The sequence below is a fragment of the Petaurus breviceps genome, unplaced genomic scaffold (assembly GCF_028583685.1).
Source record: "Petaurus breviceps papuanus isolate PSGF00001 unplaced genomic scaffold, PetGlider_PUasm1.0 446, whole genome shotgun sequence".
Taxonomy (NCBI): domain Eukaryota; kingdom Metazoa; phylum Chordata; class Mammalia; order Diprotodontia; family Petauridae; genus Petaurus; species Petaurus breviceps.
Genome location: NW_027186338.1, coordinates 2,355,922 through 2,370,686, shown reverse-complemented (window position 1 = coordinate 2,370,686; position 14,765 = coordinate 2,355,922). Strand labels below are relative to the sequence as shown.

Genomic DNA, 14,765 nt, shown 5'->3' with positions numbered 1-14,765 from the left:
CAAAACATAGTGACTGAAGTACGTTTCTGAAACAGGCACTATACAACCGCAAAGGTTAGCAATTCGGATACTATGTTTTACTATGGAATACATTTGATTCAATTCAATAGCCACATATTATTTGCCTATTACATAAAGAGTACCAATGTTAAGTGATGAAAATTCCAAGACAGAAAAACAAATCACGTCTGTCTCCAAGGAGCTTACATTCAGTTGGGGGACAGAGAGATATTCAGAGAAGACAGGTTTTTGAGGTTTGAAATTTAGATAAGTCTTTTAAATTCAAAGGTGAAGAGAGGTAGTTGGTCTTCTGAACGTAATATGGCACATGACTTGGTGTTGACGGTAACAGAATGATTCCACAACAGACATAAGACCATTTCAGATGTTCAAAAATATAAATTGGATGAATTACAAAACTGATGTGATCATAAGAAAATTTTAAAGAATTTTTGCTCTCCTGGTATTGTCATAAATCTTTTAGGAATTAAATGAGTCAGGGACTTAAATTTAGGATTCCTAGAAACTCTACAACTTACTGAAGGTTTCCAGTCAAAGATGACTTTTCAGGTACACTCTGGCAAGGAATTGTTTTTCAGTTATAAACTGAACTAGATGGCCAATGGGCCCCTCTAGGGAACCGCTGGGGTTCATCAGATCTGAAATTCTCTGAATTCTAAATCTGGGAAAGACCACACTATCTGGTCTTTTAAAAACTGAAAAAATAAAATTAAGACATTTGCAATGGACTAAAGAAGGACTGAAGTAGGGCCATGTAGGAAATGAACTGACTGAAGAACATCGATTGAAGAATCTAGTCAACTGTGAGTCTCTTAAATTTGTATTAAATCTGTATTGTGTTAGCCTTTAAACAGTTATAATTCAGAAAAATGTTTTTAAAATGTAACTTCTTATTTTTACACAACAAAGGACTGGGAGTGGGTATTAATTGATTGACAAGACCAAATAATGACTTGATATTTCTTTTTAAGTTATGAAAGGTAAACTTCTCATTTTAAAAATAATAGGGAACCCAAAGTTCAATTCAACTAAAAAAATGCTTTATACTTCAATTCCATGGTAATGGCAAGGATTGGGAAGGGAGAAGAGGAAGAAATAAAAGGGAGAAAAACAAAAGGGTGAGACAGGCAGAGGAAATACTGAGTTGCCCAAGTCCTGCATGGAGCTTTTTATGGGACTGCTGTGGTGAACCATGAAAATAAGGTGGCAGTGGGGTGGAGTGGAAGCTCATTGGGAGACAAAAAATCTGAGGCTGATGATCAGTTTACTACTTATGTGACACTGTTTAAGTGACTTCATTTCTCTGGGTCTGTTTCCTCATTCACAAGAGGATTGTACTAGTTAATTCCTTCCTGCCTCCAAATCCTAATATGACAATGGATGAAATCTATAAAATTCTATGTGTTTTCAAAATCTTGGGACTAAAGATTCCCCATTTCTACAAGAGTCAGAGAAAACCTTTGAGAGATAGCCTGCTGTGTGAAAGAGCAGATGCCAGGGAGATTGCTGAAGTTATATTCCTTAATTTTAGTTGGGTTGCTGTTATAGCTTTCAGAATCTAATCCTATCCTGCACATGGGAATAGGGATAGTCAATATGATAGGAAATTAGATACAACATTGAAGAGGCCCAGGTGGTATAAATACAATTGGGGAGAATGGTTGGTAGTGGTGGGTCAGCTAGGGAAAGGAGAAATGTGATCACTGCAGGCCCATTCAGGAATGGTGTGTGTAGGAAGCAAATAAAAGTTGATCAGGAGACAATGAATGAGGCTTCATGGGTAGACCAGTGAGGCCCTAAAGGAGTTGGCTGACCCCACCAGGGCTTTGGCTTTTCCCAGGGTGTTAGAGGTTTAAAGGCCAAAATACTCAAAGAGAACCTTGGAGGTATGGAGTTGTGAGCATGGCCTAAAGGGGCTGGAAATGTTGGCCTTTCTCACTTCTGGTTGACTTGATCTTTTTTCCAGCCTCCCTTAATCATCATAATATAGAACTGAAATATGTTTTTTGCTAAGAATTATGGAATACAACTGTTTCTCAGTTAAAAATTTTTTTAAATGGTTAAAGGCTTTAGGGAGACAGCAAGGTCTATAGACTGATATCCAGGATACCTTATCTCATCAATGAGCTGTTTAATTTTGGGTAAGTTACAACTTCTATGGAACCTCATTTCCATTCAAAATAATAGAGAAGCCTACACATATCTAAAGTCACATTTAGCTATAAATTCCAATTAGCTTTCTTTAAAAAAAAAATCAACTAAAGTTAAAGCTATCTTTCTTTTGTAAATGTTCCTTAAATGAATATTCCTCTTGTAGGGGAACAAAAAAAGTTCTTAATCTGTTTTAAGAAAATACATTCGAAAGTCATGGCATGTAAGCATGACCTTCTAAGAGAGATGACCAAATATTTTAGCTCCCTCCAAACTCCTCAAAATTACAGGCAGTTAAGAGGATATAACTCTTTAAGCAGACTATGGAGCTTCTTTGAGGACTATAATGTTTTAAGGACTAAAAGGGCCCCATAATATTTTGCCCTACCTTCTTACATGACCTCTGTATTTCTTATGACTGCCTGTATTTCTTAGTCTATAGCCCATTCTCCAAAGGGTACTGGGCTTAAGATATAGGAAAATTCTAGAAAGGATCACTAGAAATGGTTGGTGATTCTAGACATGGAAATAGTGCTTACAAAGAATCAGTCTGACATCAGGAACAGCTTACGCCAGACCAGCTTCATTTCCTTTTATGACAGGGTTTAAACAGGATTCCTAGCTAAGGGAAATGCTATAGAATACATAGCATTTACTCATATTTTAGGTAAGTATTTGATAAAGTACCTTGTACTTTGTGTGCACAGAGATGAAGAGATGTGGACTAGATGGCAATACATGGAGACAGATGCAGAATTGGCTGGATGCCAAATGTCCCCCAAGTTGACTGCTCAAAGTCAATGTGGTCTCCAGAGTGGAAGACCAGGGAACTGAGTGTGTTAAAGGCATAAACAGCATGTCTGTCAAGTATGTAGATGGCACCACGCTGGGTGAGAGCCAGGAGATCCTGCCAATCTATAGCAGGAGGTGACAAAGCTTGGCCTACAGGCCACATCTGGCCCTCTGCCTATTTTTGTATGACCCCCCAGCTAAGAAGTTTTTACATTTTAAATAAAATTTTACTACAGATTTGACTCTATAGTTTGCAAGTCTAGGCCGAGAGCATGGGAATGACTACAGTAAGATGAAATTAAAGAGGAATAAATATAGAGTCTTTTGCTTGGGTACAAAAACTATCAATTTTGCAAGCATAACATGGCAAAGACATACAGTTAGACAGCAATTTGTATGAAAGGCATATGGGGGGACTGCAAGCTCCCTGAGTCAGAGAGTGATGTAGCTGACTTTACAGAATCACAGGATCGCTGCTTGAGAGCAGAAGGGGACTTCTGAGGCCACCGTACAGTGCAGTGAGAGAGCCAACAATCACACTGTCCTTTGCCCTCATCAGATCTCCCTGGCCTGCCTGCTGCCTTCAAGTCTGGGCACCACAGGTTAAGCAGGACATTGAGAAGCTGAAGAGCATCCTGAGGACAAGTCGGATGGTGGAGGGACTTGAGTCCATCTCATGGGACAATAAGCTGAAAGAACTGGGAATGTTTAGCCTAGGAAAAGGAAAGGCTGGAGGGGACATGAGTATCAGACTGTTCTGCTTGGCCCCAGAAGGCAGGAGGAGGGGGAATTTGAGAAGAAGCACATTTAATCTTGATGTGAGGATGATGTAAGGGTGCTCCTAGTTAGAGCTGAGCTGCCTCAAGAGGCATTGGGTCACCCCTCACTGGAGACTCGATTTCAGGAGGGTCTGGATGACAACTTGCCAGGAGGGTGAAAGAGGTAGTTAGATGTGGGCTGGACTAAATGGCCCCCAAGTCCTTTCCAGCTCTCAGATTCTGTGCTTGGAGTAAGTCAGGCCCAGCTCTGCTAGTGAATGAACCCTAGGGAAGGTCGCCTAATCTGTACCTCAGTTTCTCCATCTTTAAAAATAGCATATTACTTTGTACCACCTTTCTTATGGAGTTGTTGTGAGAACAGAAGGAAAAGTGTATTTTGCAGTATCATAAAGTGCCATATAAAGGTAAGCTACAAAATGTACAAGGCCCTGACTTAATGGCAAAGGCACTGGACCCAATGTCAGAAGACAAGGATTCAAATGCTGCTTCTGACACTTATTAACTGTGTGTTCTTGGACAAGTCATTTTAACTCTGAGCTTGTTTCCTCATCTTTAAAATGGGCTTTTTGGCTCTACCTCCCCCACAAGACTACAGTGAGCTTGGCAAACATTTCATATGAGCTGTCTTATTTAACCACCCCCACACTGTATGACCTGATTCCTCTTTCCCTCCCTACTGGAGCCTCTACTCATTGTTCCCACTGGGTTTGCATAATTGCCTGTGAGGTGAAGAGTATAAGCACTGTCATCCCCATGATAGAGATGAGCAATCTAAAGACCTCCTAGCGGTCTGTGTGCTGGGCACATAGTCGGCTCTGGAGAGAGGATACCTGCACGTCTGGAACGGACATGCAGCTTTGGGAAGGACACTGGCAAGGTGCCGGGCTCCTACAAAGAGCTGGTTTACAAATCTCATGTGACAGTTTCAAGCTGTGTTGATTTGTGGCAAGTGGAGTGTGTGTGTGTGTGAATGTGTGTATGTGGTGTGAGTGTGTGTGTGTGTGCGTGTGTATACACACGTGCTCCAAAGAAGAGGTTAGACTTAACCCCAGAAATGGTACAGAACTGAAGAGGGGAAGCAGCTCCAGTGATTATAGGCCCAGAGAGGGGAGAGAGCTGCAGGAAATGCCCTGCACAGAATAATGCACCAACAGGGGCTCCCTTGATAGCGAATTCTGACATTTTTTTGAATTCTGGAAGAAGAAAAGAGAATATGGAAATGTTATGTGGTTTAAGAAAGAACCCAAAGAAGGCTCAATAATGTACTGAAGGAAATAGAAATGAATATTGGCTCATATTTATAGTTTACAAGGGTTTTTTTTTTTTTTGAGAAGAAGCTGGTGAAGCAGGTCATGCTACAACTTTCTCCATTTTTCAGATAAGGAGGATGATGGTCAGAGATCAGCCTGAGGTCAGAGGTGGCAAGTGTTGGGCCAAACTGGAGTCAGGTTTTCTGGCTCCAAGGCCAGTTTCCCCACAGCACCACGTGCCTGGAGGAGACAGTGGGCAGGGAGACTTAGGAGAGGAGCCTTGCTGTGGCCCCATTTCAGGGCACCCTAAACTGATTCACAAGGCTACAGTGTCAAATTCTGTCTCTGTTCTGTTTGATGACATTTTCCTGATCACTCCTAAACCTGACAAAGAAGACTAAGGCTAGAGATACCAGGAAACACTTCAGAACCACAATTAGTGTTTATGCAGGTGCGTGACATGCTTCTCAGGCCCCACTTAGTAACTTAGGGGCAGGTGATACAATAAAAATCAAAGGTGTTACAAAGTTTCTCTGGATGCCACTAAATTGCAAAGAGATGCTCTACAACAAAGGCCCTTTTGGGGGTGTAGAATGGACCCTTTGACAGTCGGGGAAACCTATGGACAATTTTCCAATAAAAGTTTCAAATGAATAAAAATTCCTCGGATTACAAAGGAAATCAAGATGTATTTCCCCCTTAAGTTCACAGACTCTGAAATCTACCCACAAGCCCTTGGGGGGCTATGTGCTCCGGGTGCATTAACCCCTGTTCTAGAACAACTTTCTTCCTTTTCAACCTTTCTACTTCTAATAGGGGAATTACAGATAATTTGGACCACATACAGATACATGTGTCTGTTAGCTACAAACATGGCCTCTGTAGAATTCAGCACAATGTACTATCACATACATAACTGTAAAGTCCACTGTGCAGAATGGATGTGAATACTTTGTTTACTGGGAAAAATAGGATAGGAGCTCAGAAACTGGCTGTTATTGAGGACAGGGACTGGTTTTTGCCTCTTTTTGATCCCCGAGCACTTAGCACAGTGCCTGACCCATAGTCAGCACTTAATGTTTACTGAACTGAGAAGTCTGAAATAAGAACATGAAAGGGAAAAGAAGGCAAAGCCATTATTATAAGTAAACTTATTTCAGTTTGATTCTGGGCACATTCAGAGTAAGGTGTAGTTTAGCTTTGCTGAATACAAAGGTCCTGAACTAACTGAACCTTTCAAGCATCTACTGGTGCCATTCCATGCCAGTTATGCTGAGAGGGATTTTGGGCTCTAATGCATGTTTCACTGTCCTGGAAGTACTTTACAGACATCACCTCATTTGACCGTAAAAAGCATGGACAGCAGAGAGGCCCTATCCAGATGGAAAGGCTTCAGGTATGCATCTGGTTGTCTGAGGAGCAGATCAGCTCAGTTTGGTGAGGCTCATTACCAGGCTGGCTGCATGGTCCATAGCAATTATTACTCACTGTCTCACTCAGGCATCTCCTGAGTCCAGCTCTCTTAATATGGATAAGTGTCAGGTACTATCCTTGGAATCAAAAGAAATGATCATCCCCATACCCCAAGTACAACCTGGGACCAACATGAGTAAATGAGATCCCCTATGAAAAAGAATGAGGGAATATGTTCATCTAAGTCAATAGAGTGGTATGGAAGCCTGGGCTGAGAGAGTTTCCACAGAAAGGGGGACAAGAGTGCCCCTGTGCTGTGCCCTGATCAAACCATGTAGGTAATATTCTCTTCAGTTCTGGGTGAACATTTTTTAAAAGACATAGAAAAGCTGCAGGGTGTCCAGAAGGTGGCGACAAAAATGGCCAGGGGCCTGGAAATCGCGTTCCAGAGGATCAGAGGAAGAGCCTAGGGGGAGTTTGATTGGAGAAGAGTTACTAGAGGGCAGGACAGCTGTCTTTGAGAACCTGGAAAGGCTATCAGTCATGAGGAAGAGAGATCAGATGTATTCTGTTGGCCTTAGGGAGCATAACTAGGAACTTTGGTGGGGGGGGGAGGGAAGCAAGAGGCAGAGTTAGGCTTCTCACAAAGAAAATCTTGGCAATGAACAACTTTACAATTACACTCCAAAAGTAGAATGAGTGCTCTCAGTAAGTAAGGAATTTCCCTTTTTGGAGGGTACCCCAAAGAACTAACATCTAGCCTTCCCTAGGGACAGCCACAATCAACATGCCTTTCCTTGAAAATAATTTTCAATTTGGACATTCAGGGTTTCCTTTTTCTATAAAATCTTTTATCATAGAAACTGCCATTTGGTTTCTAGCCATCAGTTAGAAAGCACAAATTACCCAGAAAGTTAGGGCCAACTGCCCCCCAATTTTCCTACACTGATCCATTTGTATTTGGTGTGGACCTGAGGATCCCTGATGTAAGGAATGTCCTTCACCAATGCAGAGTGGGCCTTGCTCACTAACAAGGTCTGGGGGAGGGGCCTGGGTCAGTGAGAGGTTAGATGACCTGCCCAGTCACCCAGCCAGCAGAGATAGCAATTTACATCCATTTCTTAACTAATTCTATTAGATAATATCAAGTGACTTTAGACATCACTGCTTTTTTGTATGTGACATTTAATGATAAAGTTCAAGGCAGGAAGGATTATAAAGACTCCATGCTTACATAAATGTCTCTGGAGATGGATTGGCAAGATGAGAACTGATTATGTCCAACGACAACTGCTAATGCTTATGCAGCTGAAGACATGAAGACCACTGATGGAATTTATACCACTTTTGCTTAGTGTCCAATTCTGCTCAAAGGCTTACTGTTACTCTAATGATTTTATGGAAGGTTAGGTCTATTTACTTATTTGATAAACATGAATCTTTGGGGAGAAGGATGGGAGCATACACAGGAAGCTGCCCATTCACTGGTTTGAAGAATTCCCAAGGTAGAAATTCCTTCCACTGATGCAGACTTGCAACCTGGCAAGAAGCCTTAGTGGGTTAGGGCACTTAGTGAAGGGATATGCCCTGAGGACACATACTCTGTGTGTGTGTGTGTGTGTGTGTATCTACTACTACTTGTCAGAGTAAGGACCTGAACTCAGGTCTTCCTGACTCCATGGTTGGCTCTCTAGTGCCATGGATGGGGGACCTGTGGGCTTAAGGTCACACGTGGACTTCTAGGTCCTTTCAGCCTTTTGACTGAGTCAAATTTTACAGAACAAATCCTTGGGTTAAGGGGATTTGTTCTGTGAAGTTTGGATTTAGTCAAAGGGCCCCACTTGAGGACCTAGAGGGCCACATGTAGCTTGAAGGCCACAGGTCCCCCACCCTTGTGCTAGCCACTAGGCAACACTTCTTTTCCAAATGAACCTAGCAATAAATTACCTAGGTAACTTCATTGGTTAAAACCAAACCAAACCAAAAAAAATAAAAAACCTATGACCTCTCCTGGGTGTGTGTGTGTGTGTGTGTGTGTGTGTGTGTGTGTGTGTTTCTAAGAGTCTCAGTGCCATTTTAAGTAAGCTCAAAACTATCTATTTACGGGAAAAATACTTCTGGTCATTATTTAGGCTTATATACTGACGTGAGAGTTTAGGGTGAATGGATCCTGACATATGGCACATTAAGAACAGTGTGAAATTTCCTGATGTATTAAAAAGGCTAAGTGTTCTGTGATTTGAAAATTTTGTTTCCAAAGGAAAAAGATGTTTGCTTTCATCAAGAGTGCTGGTTTTAAATTTTGGAATTCACAACTTTCTATTCCATAAACCCTTGTTAAAGTTCTCTTATTTGCAAAGCCCCTTGGGATAATTCCCAAGAAAATAAGGAAACACGAAATTTCATTTCATTCTCTCCCCCCACCCCTGAAATCTGAATCCTATATGTGGAACAGAATGTTAAAGAACTGAGTTGCCAGAGTCGTATGTGAGGGAATGCAGCATTTTGTAGAGCCATGACATTACTCTTAAATAACTCTCTCCACAAAGATAGAAACATATTTTCATCTTGTCTAAATAGGGAAAGAAAAGTTGATCTGGCCTTTCACTACCAATGAAATCCTGGCAACCTGGGAGCAAAATCTGGCACCGAGCTATTGAAAACGCCGGGTCCTGAGCAGCTCTTGCTCTGTTGACAGTGACAACAAAGAACTTTCTCTTTATCACAGCAGGTGGAATCTCAAAAGCAATTTCAAGGGATGTCCACATTTCTTTCTTGTCCTAGAAATATATAACCACCATAGAAATGTTCTCTTCTCACTGTAAACTATATCCACTGGGGATCTCAACAGCTCCATCAATTCAATGATCATTTCTACTTAGCTGATTCTGAAATCTATTTAGCCAGCCCTAAACTCTCTCCTGACCTTCAGTCTAGAATCACCTATTTACTGCCTCCTGGCTATCTCCAACTGGATGTCCTGGAGGCATCTCAAACTCAGCATACAAAGCTCATTAACCTTCTCTCCTAATTCTCCTACCAAATTTCCCAGTTACTGTTTAGGGCACCATGGTTCTTTCTCAAGCTTGCCAAGTCAGGGCCATCCTCATTTCCCCTTGCATTCATTACCCCACAAACCCAACACTTTTGTCAGATCTTGTTTCCTCTACCTTCGTGACACCTGTCACATACCACCCTGGTGCAGGCCCTCATCACTTTATGCCTGGATCATATCAAGAGTCTTGTGTTGGTCTCTCTGCCTGCCTCTGTTTTTTTCCCACTACAGCTCATCCTTCACTAGGCTGCCAGAGAGATGTTCCTCAAGGCTTAGTCTGTCCATATCCCCCTCTCCATTGCTTCAGGATTACACAGAAGATGCTATTGGGCTCATAATGCCATTCACAAGCTGGCCCCATTCTATCTACAGCTTCCTTATACTTTACACCCCATTTCCCGCAACCTGGCAACCCAGTGACACTGGCCTCCATGCAGTTCCTGAGCCTCTTCAAGGACTGTCCCCCATGCCTGGAATGCTCCACCCTTCCAAATTCTGCCTTGGGCAGAAGGCCTTTCCTAGTCCAGAACACCCTCCCAGGATAACACCTGTTTTTATCCTCATTTTACAGAAGGGGAAAGTGAGGCTGAGAGGTTAAGTAACTTGCCCAAAGTCCCAAAGCCAGTATGTGACTGAGGCAGGATTTGAACTTGGGTCTTCCTGACTCCATCTACTGAGCCACTTTAGCTGCCTCCATGGGAAGCACTTCATACTCCTTTAAATCTGTCAATTTTTAGACAATACTATCTGTAATAAATGCATAGGATTCCAATCTAACAAGTTAGTATTTTTCATGAAAGAACTACAGGATAATGTAAGCATTTGCTGTTCTCATCGTCTTACCTAGTGCAGACACAAAGAGCAAAGCCCTTAGTGAGATCTCCCTGAGAGCATGGATTGTCTTGGTTTTTTTCTAGCTGTATCCCCAGGTCTTTGCACAGTCCTTGGAACACAGAGCTAAGTAAATGCTTTTTCTATCATTCATTCATTGCTTCTAAGTATGATTCCCACTAGATAGTTTAAAAGAAAAAACATTCCTTGCACTGAATGATTAAGTTCTACATTATCTAGAAGGATAACCCTATGATACAATCTGCTGGGGTTTTTTTTCTTATACTGGTAATTAACTTGAATCTGATTAACATCTGTATCAAAATATTTGTATCTCTGCCTCATAATCTTGAAGATAAACATTCATGCTGACTACTTTAGAGAAATGGTATAATAGAAATAATTTGATTGTTGTTGAAATAATGAAGCTAGGAATTTTCCTTATTCTCAGTGAAAAGTATCTTACATTTCTTTTTCTGTATGTGGGGAAACATAAAAATGATGCGTGTACTTGAGGGAGGAGAGCCACAGGTGAGTGAAAAACATTTTAAAAATATGGGTCATTGGAATACCAGTATCTTGGAAAAACAGGATGATGCCTCTTACCATGAGCTCTTAGAATGCTTCCCTTCATGGAAATGTCTTCATTTTGTATTGTTTGGGTTTGAGCCTAAGTTTTTAATTTCCCCCAAAACATTTCAGCTTTTGTTTCTCCCTGTAGAGTTCTCGCTGACCTCTGATCATTCCCTCCCAGGAGACTTTTTTTTTTTGAGTCAAGTTTAGACAAGGCACCTATTAGGCACTTTTCAAAGCTTAAAGCTCTCTCTAAACACAAGCTTCCTCATCTTAACAGGAAGCCAGAGTGCTGAACAGCTCCCAAGTGACAGATGGGAAGAGCAGAACCCAGGGTTCTGAGGAATCTGCTTACTGGAACATCGAGTCTTTGCTGCTCAAGGATTATTTGAAACTTTTAAAAGCAACAAAAACAGTCCAGAGACTAGAATGCCTTTAGATCACACTTGGAGACCTAATTGGGTAATGGAATCCACCTGTCCCATTCTACAGCTCAGAGTTGATACTTTTGCTATAATAACCTGATCAGGATCTTGAGAGGCAGGAGTAGGGTCTGAATGGTTTTTTAGCTACACTATCAGGAATGCACTGTCCAGAAGTAAAAAAAAAAAAAAAACAACAAAAACTGCCCATTCTTTTTTCCCCCTTGTTCTTGCTTATCCCCTATCCAGGACTTAGAACTACAGTATGATGTGACTCTCAGTAGGGGAAAAACTCAGCCAATAAACACTCCTGATGACTTAAAAGCCCTAGGGAGGGAGCTGCTTGGAGGATAATGCTCCCAAGAGAGGCTAAGGTATGTCACTTAGAAGTGCCAGGATCATCAGTTAATGTCAGAGGCACCTTTTGAACCGAGGATCTTCCTGACTCCAAGTCTAACACTCCACCCATCATGCCACCCTGCTTCCTTATAAATGCTTAAGACTTTTAGAACTCTCTAAACAAATGTGAGTGCTTCAAAACGACCACTTGTGTCCAGTCAGAAAGCTTTGGGACAAGGTTAATCACCTGACCGTAAATGACAAAAGGTTCATATCTTCAGCTAGCAGAAGAATTCTATTTGATTTTTAAAAAATATTCTGAATTAGAAGAATGTGACAATAACTAAAGCTGGGATTTTCATTATTCATTGAATAGCACCACTGGGTTCATGTCACTAGTCAGGGTTTCCCATGTAATGTGCTTTGGTGTTAACTGTAATAGGTAAGGAGTTGCCATACAGAGAACACAAATAAGTAACGCTGGAATCACAGAACCTGAGAACCATGGGGGACCCTCAATATTGTCTAGCCTGCGCCCCTTGTTCCAGAGGAGGGGATGTGACTTGCCCATGGTCACACAGCTGGCTCACTGCAGAGGCAGGATTAGAAAGTGGGGTGTACTGATTGCTAGAGCCCAGAGTACCCCTCTACCCTGCTGTGATGAAGTATTGTGTACTGCAGGGATCATGCACCTGGCGCTTCAGTCTGCTAAGAGGACGTGAATGTGCTCCAAAGATTGCACATGTGAACCAAGTCACTCGTTCTTTCATGTCCTTTAAGATGGTGACTGACCTCAGTCAGCGGTCTATCTCATATTACAGGACACTGAGAAGGGCAAGCCTGAGGACACGTATAGAGTTACACAAGCCACTACAACTAAAAACAGCTCAACCTTCCACTTTGGGGGCAGGAGGGAGCAGGAAAATGCCTAAGTGATTTCCATTTCTGAATAGAAAGAACAATTACATACACTGGTAACAAGGCCTAATTCTTAAAGGGGGCTTCTAAGATTCACAGAATGCTATTCTATTATATAGAATAGTAATCTTCCATCTGTAGTGATTTCCATAAGAAAGACTGTCACCTTGCTCACTGTAAAACTAATTTCAGGGATTTTAAAAAACTATCAGTATTATGCTTTGTATAGCACACACAAAAAGAATTTAAAGTGAAGGGAAAGCTTCTATTTTCATAGTGTGCTCCAGTGGTAACAAGAAAATTACCTTGCCCCTCTGCCTTGCAAAGCTTTTAAAAATAGTATTTAGAAGTTTACTCTCCCTCATGGGGGGACAGGGAGGATGTCTTCTTTTAAATGGCAGTTCTAAAACCAAGGGAAAAAGTTATGAAAACATTTAAAGTTTCAGTACACTTCTTACACAGCAATTATAAATGAGCAGAATTTTAAAAATTCACATCGTGTAAAAGTTTCCCTGAAGCCTACTAAGATGGAATTCATCCAAAGAAAAGGCAAACAAAGAAGCTGTGGGCCCTGATCTGGTGGACATTTGCTTCTTTTAGGAAGAAGGGCCTGAAGCATTATAGAAGTGTCATTCTCAGGAGAAAAAAGTGTTAGTATAGTGAGGTGAGGACTACAGGGTCTGGGAAGAAGGGTGGAAAATGACTAGGGGGCTGGGCCTTAGGAAGTGCTTTACTGATCTTTGTACTTAGTATTTTGTGTGCCTAAAAATCTGTTTGATTATCCCGTGAGAATGAGGAAGTCATGTCAGAGCTCTGCCATATAGGGGAACCACGGCTCAGAAGATGAAGTATCAGGTCAGGCCCTATGGGGGACCCCTTGCTAGTGCCCACAGTGGCCCAATCCATCTTTATATATGAGCTGAAAACCTGGGAGGCTGTCTGTGCACTGCCAAGGACCTCAGCCTGAAAATGATGGGCACACTGAACAATCTCACTCTGCCCGTGTCTCCTGTTTTCTCCCCAGAAGGGGTCCCCTGATGTTTGAGGCACAAGGTCTCCCAACAAACCTTCTCCTTCTCCTAGACTTGTCCCCACATGGCAGGTGGGCTCCCCCTCCTTCCCTTTGCTGTCCATTCTCTACCTGAGAGGCAGCCTGGCATAGAGCACTGTATTTGGGAGTCAGAAGGCACTGGCTTCAAATATGGTTTCAGACATTCAACAGCTGTGTGACACAGGGACTTCCCATCTTTAACACATGGAAGACAACCAACCATCCCATCTATTTGCTGAGATTCCTGCAGTTTAGGCTGGAAGGGCCCTCAGGGGTCTATGAGTCCATAAGTCCAAGCCCTTCAATTTACACAGAAATCTGAAGCTTCTGAGCTGTCCCTGCTTACACGGGCAGTAAGGGGCTTTCCTTTTCTTTCACTGGTGTTTAATAGCACTCTCAGTTAATCACACCTGTGACCTTGGGCAAGAATTTACTGGACCTGTGCAGTCTCAGCTTCCTCCTCTGTAAAGGAATGGGTTGGACTAAAGGACTTCTAAGGCCCTTCCCAGAGGTCCATGATCCTATTCCTTTCCAAACCTATTTTTAATTAAAGATGAGAATATTAGAGAATAGAGTGCCTCTGGGATCCTGTGTTATCCGCCAATGCTAACATGTTTTCTACACCTTCACTTTAGAGAGCTACATCTACCTATAGCACTGGGATGAAGTGACTTGCCCAGGGTAATACAGCCATGTGTCAGGGACAGGACTTGAACCCAGGCCTTCCTGGCCAGCTCTCTATCCACTGAGCCAAGGGCCACAAAAGCAACAAGAAGGCAAGGGATAAGAACTGGACTCTGAACCCTGATTTCATGGGTTTATGGAACTCCCGGGTGAGGAAGCTCCTCCTACCTCGGCATGTTCTCTGCAAGGACTAGTCTGAGCGAGTGGAGCAGACTTGGGGGCAAAGTCACTCATTTATACACACGTATATGATATATGTCTCCATGGAATAGAAATGTCTACACAGGTATGAATGTATATGTATGTATGCATTCACTTTACTTCTTCCCTTCCAAGCCTTGGAGCCTCCTGACTCTCCCCCATCTCATCTCCTAACCTTCCATACCCTCTTCCTGGGGTTCCCTCTTTCTGCCCCTCCTCTCCTAACCCCATCCTTTTTCTGGGGTGCCCCCTCTCTGCCTTTCTTCTCTAACCCTTCCATACTTC

At 42.3% G+C, this 14,765-nt stretch overlaps 1 protein-coding gene across 3 annotated transcripts in view; it reads right to left on the bottom strand.

Moving 5' to 3' along the window:
• Nucleotides 1-14,765, bottom strand: part of KRCC1 (lysine rich coiled-coil 1) — a 42,082-nt gene that overhangs the window by 26,757 nt on the left and 560 nt on the right. The gene's annotated exons all lie outside the window — the stretch shown is intronic.